The following is a 13,340-nucleotide window of genomic DNA, read 5'->3' as shown; positions in this document are numbered from 1 at the left end:
TCCTACCTTTCTAGGTTTCTGCACCCCTTCCACTTACGGATCTAGTGACATGGGCCTTGTTGCTGTTCTCCAGACCATATTCCATGTCCTGACTCCATGCCTCATGCCCAGAAGGCTCTGCCTCTTCACCTCTGCTTCCTGGCTTTCTTCAAGACTCAATTCAAATCCCAGCTCCTACAGGAGCCCTTTTGAAGTTTCATCCTCTATCCACTGTTGGCATCTTCCTTCTGAGATCACCTTCTACTTACACTGTATATACTCTCTCTCTCTCTCTCTCTCTCTCTCTCTCTCTCTCTCTCTCTCTCTCTCTCTCTCTCTCTCTCTCTCTCCCTCTCCCTCTCCCTCTCTCTTTCTCTCTCTCCCCTCCTTCCCTATTTCCATCTATCTCTCCCTTTCTCTCTCTCTCCCTCCCTCCATCTGTCTGTCCATCTGGCTGTCTGTGTCTCCTTCCCTCCCTCTATCTGTCTCCTGTCTGTCTGTCTGTCTCTCTCTCTCTCTCTCACACACACACACACACACACACACGTATATATATATATATATATATATATATATATATATATATATGAGATTTGCAAGTTGTCTTCCTCATTAGAAAGTATACAACTTGAAGGCAGGGACCATGTACTTGTCTTCCCTGGTATTATTCCCAGGATTCAAATCAGTACAAAGTAAGTACTTAATGTTTATTTACTGGCTGCCTAAATGACATATGCCTGTTGTGAGAGAGGAATCAATGAACCAACATCCAGCCTCTTTTTTTTTTTTTCATTAGGGGTGGGAAAGAGTGAGTTCTAGAAAATGAACAGACATGAGTGAGTGTCACATCTCATTGCAATAACTTTGTGCCTAAGAACTTTCCCATACTTCCCCATTCCTGCCAAGAGCACCACCATTTTTCCACTGCCTCTGATTCACCACTTTGGTTATATCTTCTCATTCTCCCTCACACTACAGATCTAATCAATTGCCTACTTTTGTCAGGTCTATTTCTACAGCTGTAACATCTGTCCCCTTCTCTCTGCTTACACAGCTATCACCCAGTTTATATCTCTCATCTGGATGATTAATCACCTCTTAATTAGTTTCCCTGTGTTGTGACTGTCCTCACTCCAAGTCCATCCTCAACTCTTCTGCCAAAGTGATTTTCCTTAGGTCTTGATCAATGACACATGTAAAACCCAGTGGAATTGCTTGTGGGCTACAGGAGGGGTGTGGGAGGAGGGGAGGGAAAGAGCATGATTCATGTAACCATGGGAAAATATTCTAAATTAATTAATTAAATAAAAATTTCCAAATAAAAGTGATTTTCCTAAGCTCAAGTCTGACTGTACCTACTCATTAAATTCCAGTGACCCTCTATTTATACTAGGATCAAATATTATTTTATCTTTATCTCAAATTTTATTTTGCTGATTTTGTAATGAGCTAATTTTAGCTCAGCTAAAGAATTTGTACTATAGAAAATGAAGCATATTTTAATCTTTTATTGAAATTTATTAATAAAATTTTAACTCAGAAATTGTTTTTTTAAAGTTTACCTATTTGATTAATATCTATCTGTATGGTTCAGTGGATGGAGTGCCAGGCCTGGAGTCTGGAGAACCTAACTTCAAATCTGACCTCAAGCACTTTCTAGCTATGTGACCCTAGGCAAGTCTCTTAACCCCAATTGCCTAGCTTGTAGCACTTTTCTGCCTTGGAACTGAAATGTGTATCAATTCTAATACAGAAATGTCTATATATGTATATGTGTGTGTGTGTGTGTGTGTGTGTGTGTGTGTATTATATGATGCTCAAAAACCATTTTTACTAACAAGATATAATCAGAAAAGTTTGGAGATCACTACTCTTAGCCATGGTTAGACAGCATTTGGGACTCTGAGTGAGGAGGATTCTCTTTAAATGGATGTTGTTTATGACACTGAATCGCCTTTATATCTTTTATAGAAAAAATGAGTTATGCTTAGCTGAAACTCTTCTTTCAGATACTTAGTGTTCAAGAGAATGGGTTCAGCCATGAGGGAGAATAAAGATTTTTCATCCTAGAAACCTGGTCTCTATTATTTTGTGGTGTTCTAAAGCCCCAGTATTACCTTGTGCTCCCTCCACCCATCAATGGGGCTTTTTCCTTTCAGTTTAAGAAATAAAGTGTATTTCTTTGGTGAAACCTTTATATGTAAACACGTTTGAGCACTTCCCCTCAGTTAAGTTAGTTGAAGTGGGTTTGAACAAGCAGAGAGAAATAACACCACTGCTCAGTAATAACAGGAAACCAAAACTCAACCCCCGCTCCCTCCAACTTTTCTGTAGCCCTTGTCATCAGGAGCTTGAAGGGACCTCAAGAAGCCATCTAATCCATTGCCCTGTGGTTACCATTTTCCTTGGCTTCCTTAAATCCAAGTCTGTGGGATATTCTGAAAACGAGGAGGCTGCATTCACCTTCCTCTGGGCTATTCTCTTCAGAGACAAGAGAGGGCAACCAGGGAAGCTTTTGCTGCTGTGCCCTCGGATACTGGGAAATCCATGAAGGGGAGAGGATTTAAGGGGAGGGGAGAGGGACAAAAGACTGCTGTAGGTATTTCCTAGTGTAAACGCATGGGCTTTAGTGTGTGCAAAGAAGCCATTCTGGAAAGCTGCTGTTGACTATATTTGGAAGCTGATAATATAATTTAGTTCTCCTCTGGGTATTGCGGGCATACTATGATTTCCTTGGTTGAAATGCCTTCCTTCCCACCCCAGAATGGAGAAAGGACTGAAATAATTTCAGATTGGACACTTTCCCTTCTGGTAGATAATTTAAATACTACCATATGTCTCCTTGTTTTGTCCTCGTACTGGGCTCTTTGGAAACTATACGCTTCGTAAAAAAACGCAAACCCCACCGATTGAGAAAAAAAAAAACAAAAAACCAACACCCCATCATTATGTAGCGATAGCCTCCGTTCCACGCTGCTCGAATCACTACGCTATTGCAATTACCCAGGAAGGTGTTTGAGGCTATGCTCCACTGAAGGGGAGGGAGAACAACCATCAGAAACGGTTTAATCCGCAGGAACTCAAATCAGCTTGATGGAGGCTGCACAGGATGGAAAGAAATAATCATTGAAATTGGACCTGGGAGGACAACCCTCCCCCCACCTTCAAGCTATTTGATAGGAGAGAAAGCTTTGCCACTGTGCTGTGACCCAGGAGCTCCTACTGCCCGGCTCTCCAGCCAGAACCTTTGTTGGACCACAAACAAGAATTTCGGGGGTGGAGGGGGGGGGGGAAATTCCATTGGAATTTTCTCCTCATCACCGGAGCTGGAGCTACTGGTAGTCTTGGTGGACGGGTGTCTCTTTTGAACGTCATTGTGTCCCTCTCCCGTTAAGCTGTTGGCTGCTCCTGAGCTAAAGGCCTGTTTCCGAGGTAGCCAAAGCCTGGAAAGAAGAGCCCGATTATTGTATTTTTCCCAGCTCTTTGTCTTCCTTCTGCACTGAGGAGTTCCGTCGTTAACTTTAGTCACATCGAAGAATAGGAGGGAATGAAGTTTTCTCAGAGTCGAAGCCAGATAATTAATTTTGTCATTTGCAGAGATTCTAGGGTCATTCTTTTCGAAAACACATTGCCTCTTTTCTGAAGGAATTTATTATATTTTTATAAAACACACACACACAGTCACACAGTCACACACACAGTCACACAGTCACAGTCACACTCTTTCTCTCTCTCTCTCTCTCTCTCTCTCTCTCTCTCTCTCTCTCTCTCTCTCTCTCTCACACACACACACACACACACACACCATTTTAGAAAGAGATTTTCAAAATCGAGACTTTCCTCACGTCCCACAGTGGAAAACAGCAGACTGCCCTTTGCCCAGCTCTCTACATCCTCTGGCTCTCTTTTTCCTAGCTTTTAGGTATTGACAGTTTCTTTTCTTTCCCCCCTGGCCCCTTGTGCCCATTCTTTGACACTATACCCCTGAATGCAGTCCAAAGGAACCCAACAAGCGAGATTCCTGAAGAATCGCCTCTCGGCAGGGCACTGTGATAGGCCCTGAGGAGCAAAGACAAAGCTAGCAGGCAGGCCTTGCCCTCGAGGACAATCTACAAGTCAGAGAAGTTTAGAGCTGGAGCTGACTTTAGAGACCATCTTGCCCTAGAGCAATAAGAAGAGGGACGTGGCTGGGGCTTTGCCCAAAGGGGTTGACAGCTCTTGCAGCCCTTCAGCAGGGTAGAAACATCACAACTTGACACCTGGTTAGCAAGAATAATGAACTAAAATAGGAAGCTGCTAAGTAGCAGGCCAGGGAGGGGAGGCTTTTTTTTCCTACTCCCCACCCCAGTGGCCAATCAACTGAGGCTATATTGTAAATCACCTTTGCCAGGCATAATTCATAGTACTTTCCTTGGACACGACAGTGTCTAGATGTCCCTGCCTATCCAACTCTCTATTTTATAGATGAGGAAAATGAGTTTCAGAGAGGTATGGCAACTTCTCCAGGGTTCCATAACTAGCTATGGAACTGAAACAGAAACCTAAGTTTTCTACCACTCAAGTTCTTTCCTCTGGCTTTAAAAATTTCTCACTGTTATGTTATTTTTCAGTTATTCCAGGCAGAAATGACTCTGTGACCCCATTTGGAGTTTTCCTGGCAAAGATGTTGGTTTGGCTTGCCCTTTGCTTCTCCAGCATCATTTTACAAAGGGAGAAACTGAGGCCAAAAGGGTTAAGTGACTGGCCCAGAGTCACACAGTGGGTATCCGAAGTTGGATCTGAACTTAGATCTTCCCAGTTTCATTCAGAGAGAGCTCTATCTACTACTACTAATTTTTCTCCTTATGACTGGCCTCATGACATTAAAAAAGGACCATTCCCTCTCTGATGAAGAGGGCTTAAATTTGTGGAAGGCACAAACAGGGTTGGGCACATGGTGTATACTAACAAGTGCTGTTGACCCAGAGAATTTGTGTAGGGAAGGGGTGATGGGGAGAGGAGGTTGTGGAAAGAAAGGGAGAATAAAAAAAGAACTGAGGTCTGTAGCTCTCTATTCCTCTTTATTAACCATCTGCCTCCAAGCTAGGACTTTAGAACCGAATATTTCCAGCCAGGACAAAACCAAGCTTTGTTCCCTCAAGCTTCTATGTTTCTATTTAAAAAAAATATGTATACATATATACAAACACTTAAAATTGTTTTTGAAATGGTATAGGGTATGAAGCTGCTTCTGTTTTGGACTTATGCAACCATGTATCATTAAGGCAAGAGATTAGAACATTATCTTTTGGCTAGAACTAAGTTGAATTGATTGCTGTGTATGTGTAAATGTGTATTCAAGCTTAATATGTCATTTAGATACCTAGGCAGGCTGTCACACATTCTTTGCTGCCTAATGCTACAGCTTGCTTAGCCCTATAGCATGTCCACTGCATGCATTTGGAAAGGAAGTAAAAGCAGAGGGGGAGCATGGACTCTACTCCCCCAGGTAATGCCACCGCCTCATTCCCTCTGGCTGTCTTGCCAACAACCAGATCTCTCTCCTCCTGACCATTCTCCTACACCAAAGAGTAAAGAAACGTCTTTTACTTGAGGTGTGGTTTAGTTCAATATGTACCAATGGTTCTGCAAATATGCCGAGGGCAGGGGAGAGGGGAGGTTGGATAGGCACATTATGTGCCATATGCCACTCTTCTAGCTGGCATGCAGTGGGTAGCTATAAAAACAAGGGAGGGAAAATGAATGTGCATACTGCTTTTGAAGTGTGATCTTAATGGAAAAAAATTGGGGGGGGGAGGAAATAACCCAAATTTAAGTTTTGTTAATCCTGCATTTGTTCCTTGTGATAATCATTTTTATACATTTTATTATTGAGAGAGACAGTGGCAGTTTAAAACATTTCCCTTCTTGGCATTATGTAGTATAGTGCAAATATGTCTCACTTTATGAAGTGAGACATTTGAAAAAATAAATCAAGTCACATATGCATAAGGGGAGTCATACAGTCATAGATCTTAGAGTTATGATTTTATGAATTTTATAGATAAGGCAACTAAATCCCAGATTGGTTGAGGGATTTGGCCCAGATCATATAGTTAATATGTAATGGACTAGGGACTAAAACCTAAGCCTCCTTCCTGGTAGGATTATTTCATTGTCGCCAGCTTGAGGTCTTCTGAGGTGCCTGGCATCTTGACTCTCATCTTACTTTACAGGAGCTGGAGTTGCTTTTTAAGTGCTCACAAGCCCATGCAGGTGGTACTAGTTCAGCCCCTACTCAAGGAGAAAGAGAGTCTCAGATAAAGGACAACTTCCTTCCTTCCTTCCTTCTTTCCTTCCTTCCTTCCTTCCTTCCTTCCTTCCTTCCTTCCTTCCTTCCTTCCTTCCTTCCTTCCTTCCTTCCTTCCTTCCTTCCTTCCTTCCTTCCTTCCTTCCTTCCTTCCTTCCTTCCTTCCTTCCTTCCTTCCTTCCTTCCTTCCTTCGTTTATGTATGTATGTATATATTTAAAACTATGATCAAGCAGTGCATTGTGTTGGAACTAGCTAGACCAAGGAACCAGTCCAAACTTGGTGCATAATGGAACTGGGTTCGACTTCATCATATTAGGGCTCAGCCCCCATTCTCACGCCCCTCCTCAAGGAAGTGAATTGCCATATGCACAAGGTCCCACTTATCCCTTTTCCTTCAGTTCCCACACCTTTGTCTATCCATTGAGCTCTACCTAGCCCACTGGAGAGCACGAATCTTACCTGTAGGGAGAGTAGAGATTTGAGTGCGACTAGGAATGCAGGACAAAGGCCACCAATTCAAACCAAGCCCTTCCAATTTTACTAAGTAAAACTAGAGTCAAATCGGTCTTCGTTTTACCTGCCTTGAACTTGATGAGAAATTAAAACAAATCATACACTCACCCAGTTGGGTCTTGGGAGACTTGGCATTGAAGGGAAAGCAAAGAATTCAAAAGACAGATTTGACCTAAGCAGTGCTGACTGGATACAGCTATGAGTCTGAATGACAAAAGAGCTGAAACAGTGTCAACACTCTCTTGACCGGCATGGCAAATTGATAGCAGAATACTTATAAAAGCAATATGCTGTATTATACCAGCAGACCGAAGAAAGCAGCTGCTTTAGAGGCAAAAAAATATTCCAGTTGGTATGCATTCCTAATAGCATGAGCTGCCCAGACTCCTGGTGAACAAAGGAATCTGTGAGTTTATCCCTCCATCAACAAGGTTTTATTTTCTTGGGGTTTACCTCACTCTTCTATTTCATTAAATACTTTTGTTTTCATGCGTCCTCTGGTTTGGGCTAGAAAAAAAAAGAAATGTTAGATGGGAGCTTACCTGGGTGTAATTTTCAAGAACTGATTTTTACAGCATTTCTTTTCTTTTCCTTTCACTTTTCTCCTCCCATCAGTTGAGCAACAGTGAGAGGGAAAAGAAAATTAAAACTCTTATAACCAATATGTACAGTCAAGCAAAGCAAATTCTCTCATTGGCCATGTCCAAAAATGTTTATTAGGAAATAGGTTGCTTCATTTTTGGTCCTCATATCATGGCTTGCCATTACTTTGATCAAAGTTCCTGTATCTTTCAAAGTTATTTTTCTTCGCAATGTTGTCATTATTATATAAATTGTTTTTCTTGTTCTGCTTACGCCACTACACATAAATTCATGTAGGTCTGCCCAGTTTTCTTTGAAATTGACCATTCCGTCATTTTATATGGCACAATGTTCCATTACAGATATACAACATAAGCTGGGTAGTCATGCACCAATTGATGGCTACTTTCTTATTTCCATTTTTTTACTAGCATGGAAAGAGCTGCTATAAATATTTTGTATGTATGGGTTCTGTTATTCTTTGCTTTCTTTGGTGTATATGCTTAGTGGTGGTATCTCATTTGATTAAAGAGAATTCTTGGAGGAATAGTTTCAAATTACTTTCTAGAATGACTGTACCCATTTGCAGCTTTCCTTACCAAGACTATATTCATGTAACCTTTTTCTGCCAGAGGGGCTTATGTTTGAGATCTATATAACCATGAAAAATTCATGAAATAAGTATGAGGAATCATTTATAACAAATAATAATAAATAAATGCATTTAATGAATATTTGTAAATACCTACTATATGAGGGAAGACTTAGTGGATTGAGAGCCATGTCTAGAGATGGGAGGTCTTGGGTTCAAATCTAGCTGCAGACACTTCCCAGCTATGTGACCCTGGGCAAGTTACTTAATCCCAATTGCCCAGCCTTTACCCCTCTTCTGACTTGGAGCCATTCTGAGATGGAAGGTAAGGGTTTAAAAATTTTTTTAAAATATCAACTATATGCCAGGATCTATGTTTAGACTGGGGAAATAAGTACAAAAGTGAAAAGCATATCTGCCTTTGAAGAGCTTATATCACTCTAGGGGAACATAACATGTTCCCAGATTAAAAAATATAGAACAAGTACAAATTCAATACATGATAATATGGAGGAGGCACTAATAACTAGGAGAACTAGGAGAGACCTTGAAGAAGGTCCACTTGAGTTGAACTTTGATGGTAAATAGAGGTTCCAAGAGGCAGAGGTAAGGAAGGAATGCATTCTAAGTAGGGGACTCAGCCTCTACAAAAGCAGAGAGGCAGGGAGAATGCTGAGTATAGGGAAGAGAAAATAGTCCAATTTATGTGGAAGGTAGAATTAATGAGGACAAATATGTAAGTGGCCTGAGAAGACTACAGTCAGATTGAGAGGATCCTTAAATGCCAAACAGATGAATTCTGTGTTTTATCTCAAAATAATAGAGAGCTAAGGGGCATCTTGAGCAGAGGAGTGACATTAGTAATATCATCTTGATAGCTGCACAAAGGATAGATTGGAGAGGGAAAGAGACCAGTGACAAGAAGATGAATTAGAAGACTACTGCAGTAGTCCAGATGAGAAGCCATGAAGTCATGGATGGGTGGTAAGGGCAGGGATTTGGTATGAGTAGAAAGAAAGAGATGGATGAGGGGGATATTGAGGTGGTAAAAGCTTAGGATCATAGATTTAAAGCTAGAAGGACACTTAAACATTACTTAATCTAACCTCCCTCTTTTACATATGAGGAAACTGAAACTCAGTGAAGTTAAATGACTTTCTTAGGATCATCTAGGTGGAAAGTGTCAGAGGCAGGATTTGAACCTAGAATTTCTCTCTAGAACTAATGTTCTTTCCATTTTGCTACTCTTTCTCTTTCTGCCATGAATTAAACCATCCGGTGACCCATTAGGCTTTCTCTTCCTGAAAAAGAAGTAGGAGAGGCTCAAAAAATGCTTGATTCAGATATGAATCCGGTGTGAGATGGAAATTGCCAAGTCGCCTCCATCATAGTTCGCTTTGTGGATGCAGAGTAGAGGGATCCCTTCGGACACATAACAGTAATCCCCTACTGTGTGGTGCAGCCAAATTGGTCTTCTCACTTATCTCTGCCTCTGCACCAAGAACCATAATCACCAGACTGCTCCTGGCACTCCCCTACTCAGGCTCACTGATTCATACCCTTCTTCCTCTCCATGCTTTCTTGATTGCTACTTCCTCACTTTGTTGAATCCTCTGAGGATTTGCATCACTCTCTTTCTCTTTGTAAGCTTGTTTGATCAAATATTGCCTTCCTTAAAGACAGGAGGAGGGAGAGAAGTAGAACGAAGAGAGAGGGATGTATGGTAACCAGTAATGCAAATGAAAAGATTACTAAAATGAAATTGTACTCCAGGTGGTGGAAAAACCAGGAGAAGTCTCAGCAAAGAGATCATGAGACATTCTTCCCTCCTTCATGGCACATGGGCAGGAAACTGTTGGGACACAACATTATATATGTGATCAGACCTGGATGATTTTGCCCGATTGGTGTTTCTTTTCCATCTGGGTGAGAGCCAAGAGTGGGAAATAATCCTGATATAGAGACAAAAGGCACAGAAAATTGTACAAAGAAAAAGGAGAGAAAAGAAAAGACAGGGGGAGCCTTAGAGTCATCATTGTAGACAAAAATAACTGTAATCTAGTTTGTGGCCAATTCTCATTGGCAGCAGCCCTCCTTTAGCAACATGGACAACTGAGACCAATTTCCTAATTCCTTCCTGCCACCTATAGATAGACCCAGACCACAGACTTCCCTCCTCCAGTTTCCTTAGTACCTTTAACCTCATCTTCACTCCCTGTATCCTGGTTCTCTGAGGAATACAAGGACAAGCAACTTTTCCCTTCTGTTTGTGTTTAAACCTCTCATCTGGAAGGTGGCTTTATGACCCTGTCCTCATTGCTGGGGGAGGCATCCTCTGATGTCATTTACTGTATCTTATTTATTATAAAACCTGGATTCCAGAAAATACACATTATCCAGAGAAGGGGTCTGGGCAGAGAATTGGGGAGTTGAGGCTCAGACAGAGGAGCTGGAAGAAGCACCAAGAAAAGCCGGCAGTTGTTTACTGGCATGTGAGGGTATCTGTTCCTTGTAACTCTACCAATGAACTTGGGGTCAGGGAGTCCAGAAACAAACTGGAAGGGAGGCTAAGGTTTCAAATCAGAAGATAGGTGCAGGCTCAAAGGAGATCTTGGAACTCTACTCACTCAGAGGGTAAGATACTGGCGTGGTTGACTCGGTCCTTGAGGAGGATGTATGAATATCACTCCTGGCCAGGCGATATTCATCCATGTCATGAACCCCTTTTGCATTCTGGTGAAGCCTCTGGACCTCTCCTCACAATCAAGTTTTAAAATAATTAAAGAAAATATTAAATTTCAGTTTGTAGTTAATAAAAAGAAAAAAGTTATTTTTCCCATCTGAGTTTCAGGTCCTTTAAAATATATTTTAAGTCTAGATTTGACACCCCTGTCTGAGGCCATAGGGTTGAGAATCTGAAAGGGTGCCAGCCACTTTCAAATCAGGGAATGAGAAAAGACTGGGCAAAAGTGGGAAAGAAGGTGTCAAGCCAAAGCCAGAGCACTAACATTTCCATCAATGGGGACATTATGGATAGGGTGTTACTTTATGCCAATCCCTTGATTGTTTAGATCTGGTATTAGAATGTCCAGAGGAACTCTTAAGTCACTCAGCAGTTAACAAAAAAGGTTTATTTAGCCACAATAGAAAGATATTTAACAAAGATGGAGCACTGAGCTTGGCTCCAATTGGGTTCCTCCTCACCTCCCTAGGGTGTGGTGACACCTTCTAGAGGCTTCTACTAGGTCTGAAGGGCCCAAACAGAACTGAGAGTGTCCTTAGATGACCAAGAAGCTACATCTACAAGGCCTACATCAGGAAGCTTGCAACAGCTAGAGCATTTGAACCTTGGCCTCCTGGAGCAATCCAGTCTTGGGAGTAGCTTCTTTGTCCAGGAAGGAGAGAAGTAACCTAACCGATATGGGAGTGGGGAAAGCAAAAGGGGAAGCCTGGTCGATACCTATCCTATCACCAAAGGTAAAATAGGTCTGCTAAGTTGGGGCACATAGCTTGCCAACTAAGGGAGGAATTCTGGGGGAGATCCAAGAAGAAAGGGGTTTTTTTCTGTTAAAGAGCCTGATTCTTGTACAGGTCAGGACTGGCAAAGATTATCTGCCAAGTCCTGGGACGTAAAGATAACGGAAAGCAGCCTCTTCAAGGTCAACTTTGCCAAGCTGATTGCCCCATTTGGAGTCCAGTTGACTCTGGGACATGATTTGGAAATAAGGGGTCAGTCATAGAAAAGGAGAAAGTAGCTTTGCCTTTGATTATTACCTTAATGCTTTCCCTTCTCCAATATATTTCCTTAAAGCGCTTGCTGGTAAAAGCCGTACAAAACCTAAGAGGCTAGTGGTGTGTTTTCAAGGATCAAGAGTGGAGAAAGGTCAGTTGTCCTCTTGCACGGACGGCACAGGGGATTTGAGAGCTCAATCTAGAGATGAGGGCTCATCATGGAACTCCCCGTCAGTCCCAAGACCGAGCCCTGTGCTCCCTCTGATGTGTGCTGCCTAGACAGAGGATGCTGGGACTCCAGATCAGATGAGAGAGTTCTGAGCCTGGGTAAGATGAAAAGAATTTAGAAAGAGAATTCCAGAGGAACCAGCAAGGGAAAGGCAGAAACTTTCAGAATAGGAGATAGGAGATTGCCCAGGAGTCAGAGACAGATGGGGAAGCCATGCCCTCTCCTCCTCTCTTGATTTCCAGCCCCCCCCCACCCCCCAGCAAAAAGGCTGAGGACCAGGAGGAAGCCTGCTACCACTCTGCTGCTACTGCTACTGGAGTAGCTATCATTTAGGTAACCCTTGAAGGTTTTTATCTCATTTGATAAGGATAGACTTTGGGCTGGTGAGATAGTTCTCTCCTTAGTAGAGCTGAGATTTTATCTCGTTCTAGAGGAGCTCGTGGACCATCTTCTGTATCCTTTCATCTACTCTACTCTGTAACCTCCCCGGGTTCTGCTTAGTATCTGCTTGGATTAATTAATTTGCTCACTATTAGAATGTGTGCGCCTAGCAGTCAACTGGTGGAAGGGAGCCAAGTTAGTGAGAGTAACTTACCAGTTATCTTTCCCCTGTAGCATGACTAGGGAAAGTGGTCTTTACTCCCTCCTAGGCTGCCCTATTGGTTAAGTGGTAAAGAAATGCAGTTCTATCCCAATGGCTTTCTTGAAGATCTGAGGACATGGGGGTGAGGATTCAGCCACAGCATCCCTCCTGCTCCTTACAAAGGCAGAAATCACCTCCCTGGGAGACAAGATGGGTCAGATCCCAATTAAATATCTATCTATCCATACCTCCTGCGGACTAATTATTTTATGTTAGGTGCATTTCTAGTCATGATTATTGTTATCATGATAGCTAGCATTTATTTTCAGGTTTCCAAAGTGCTTTCGAGATATTATTTCATTTGATCTTCACAATAACCTTAAGAAGTAGACATTGTTTTCCCATTTTACACATGAGAAAATTCCATCTTGGATTAAGGAATGTGCCTATGGTCTTCTGGCTATTAAGTGTTTGACAAAGGATCAAACCTAGGTCTTCCTTACTCCACCCAGTGCCCTAAACCACTACATCTATCTATCCATAGACTAATAGCTGGAAATTAGTAAGAGGCACTAGAGAACCAAATCTTGGTCTTGGTTGGTGCAATGGCCAAAGAGGATGGTGTGATCAGTGTCACACAGGGAGAGAAACATGGTCATACATAGGACCAATTGAAGAAGGAATTCCAGATACTTTAGAGGAGATGCTTCTCAGGGTATGAGGTTTCATGGGATTATTCTGGCTGAAGAATCATAATGATTCCCTTCTTTGAAATGGCTTTCCCCAGAGAGCTGGGAAAAGAGGAGGCTATTGGAGTGGGGAGGTGGGGTGGCAGTGAT

The sequence above is a fragment of the Monodelphis domestica genome, chromosome 3, assembly GCF_027887165.1.
Source record: "Monodelphis domestica isolate mMonDom1 chromosome 3, mMonDom1.pri, whole genome shotgun sequence".
Lineage (NCBI taxonomy): Eukaryota > Metazoa > Chordata > Mammalia > Didelphimorphia > Didelphidae > Monodelphis > Monodelphis domestica.
This window is presented reverse-complemented; position numbering follows the sequence as displayed.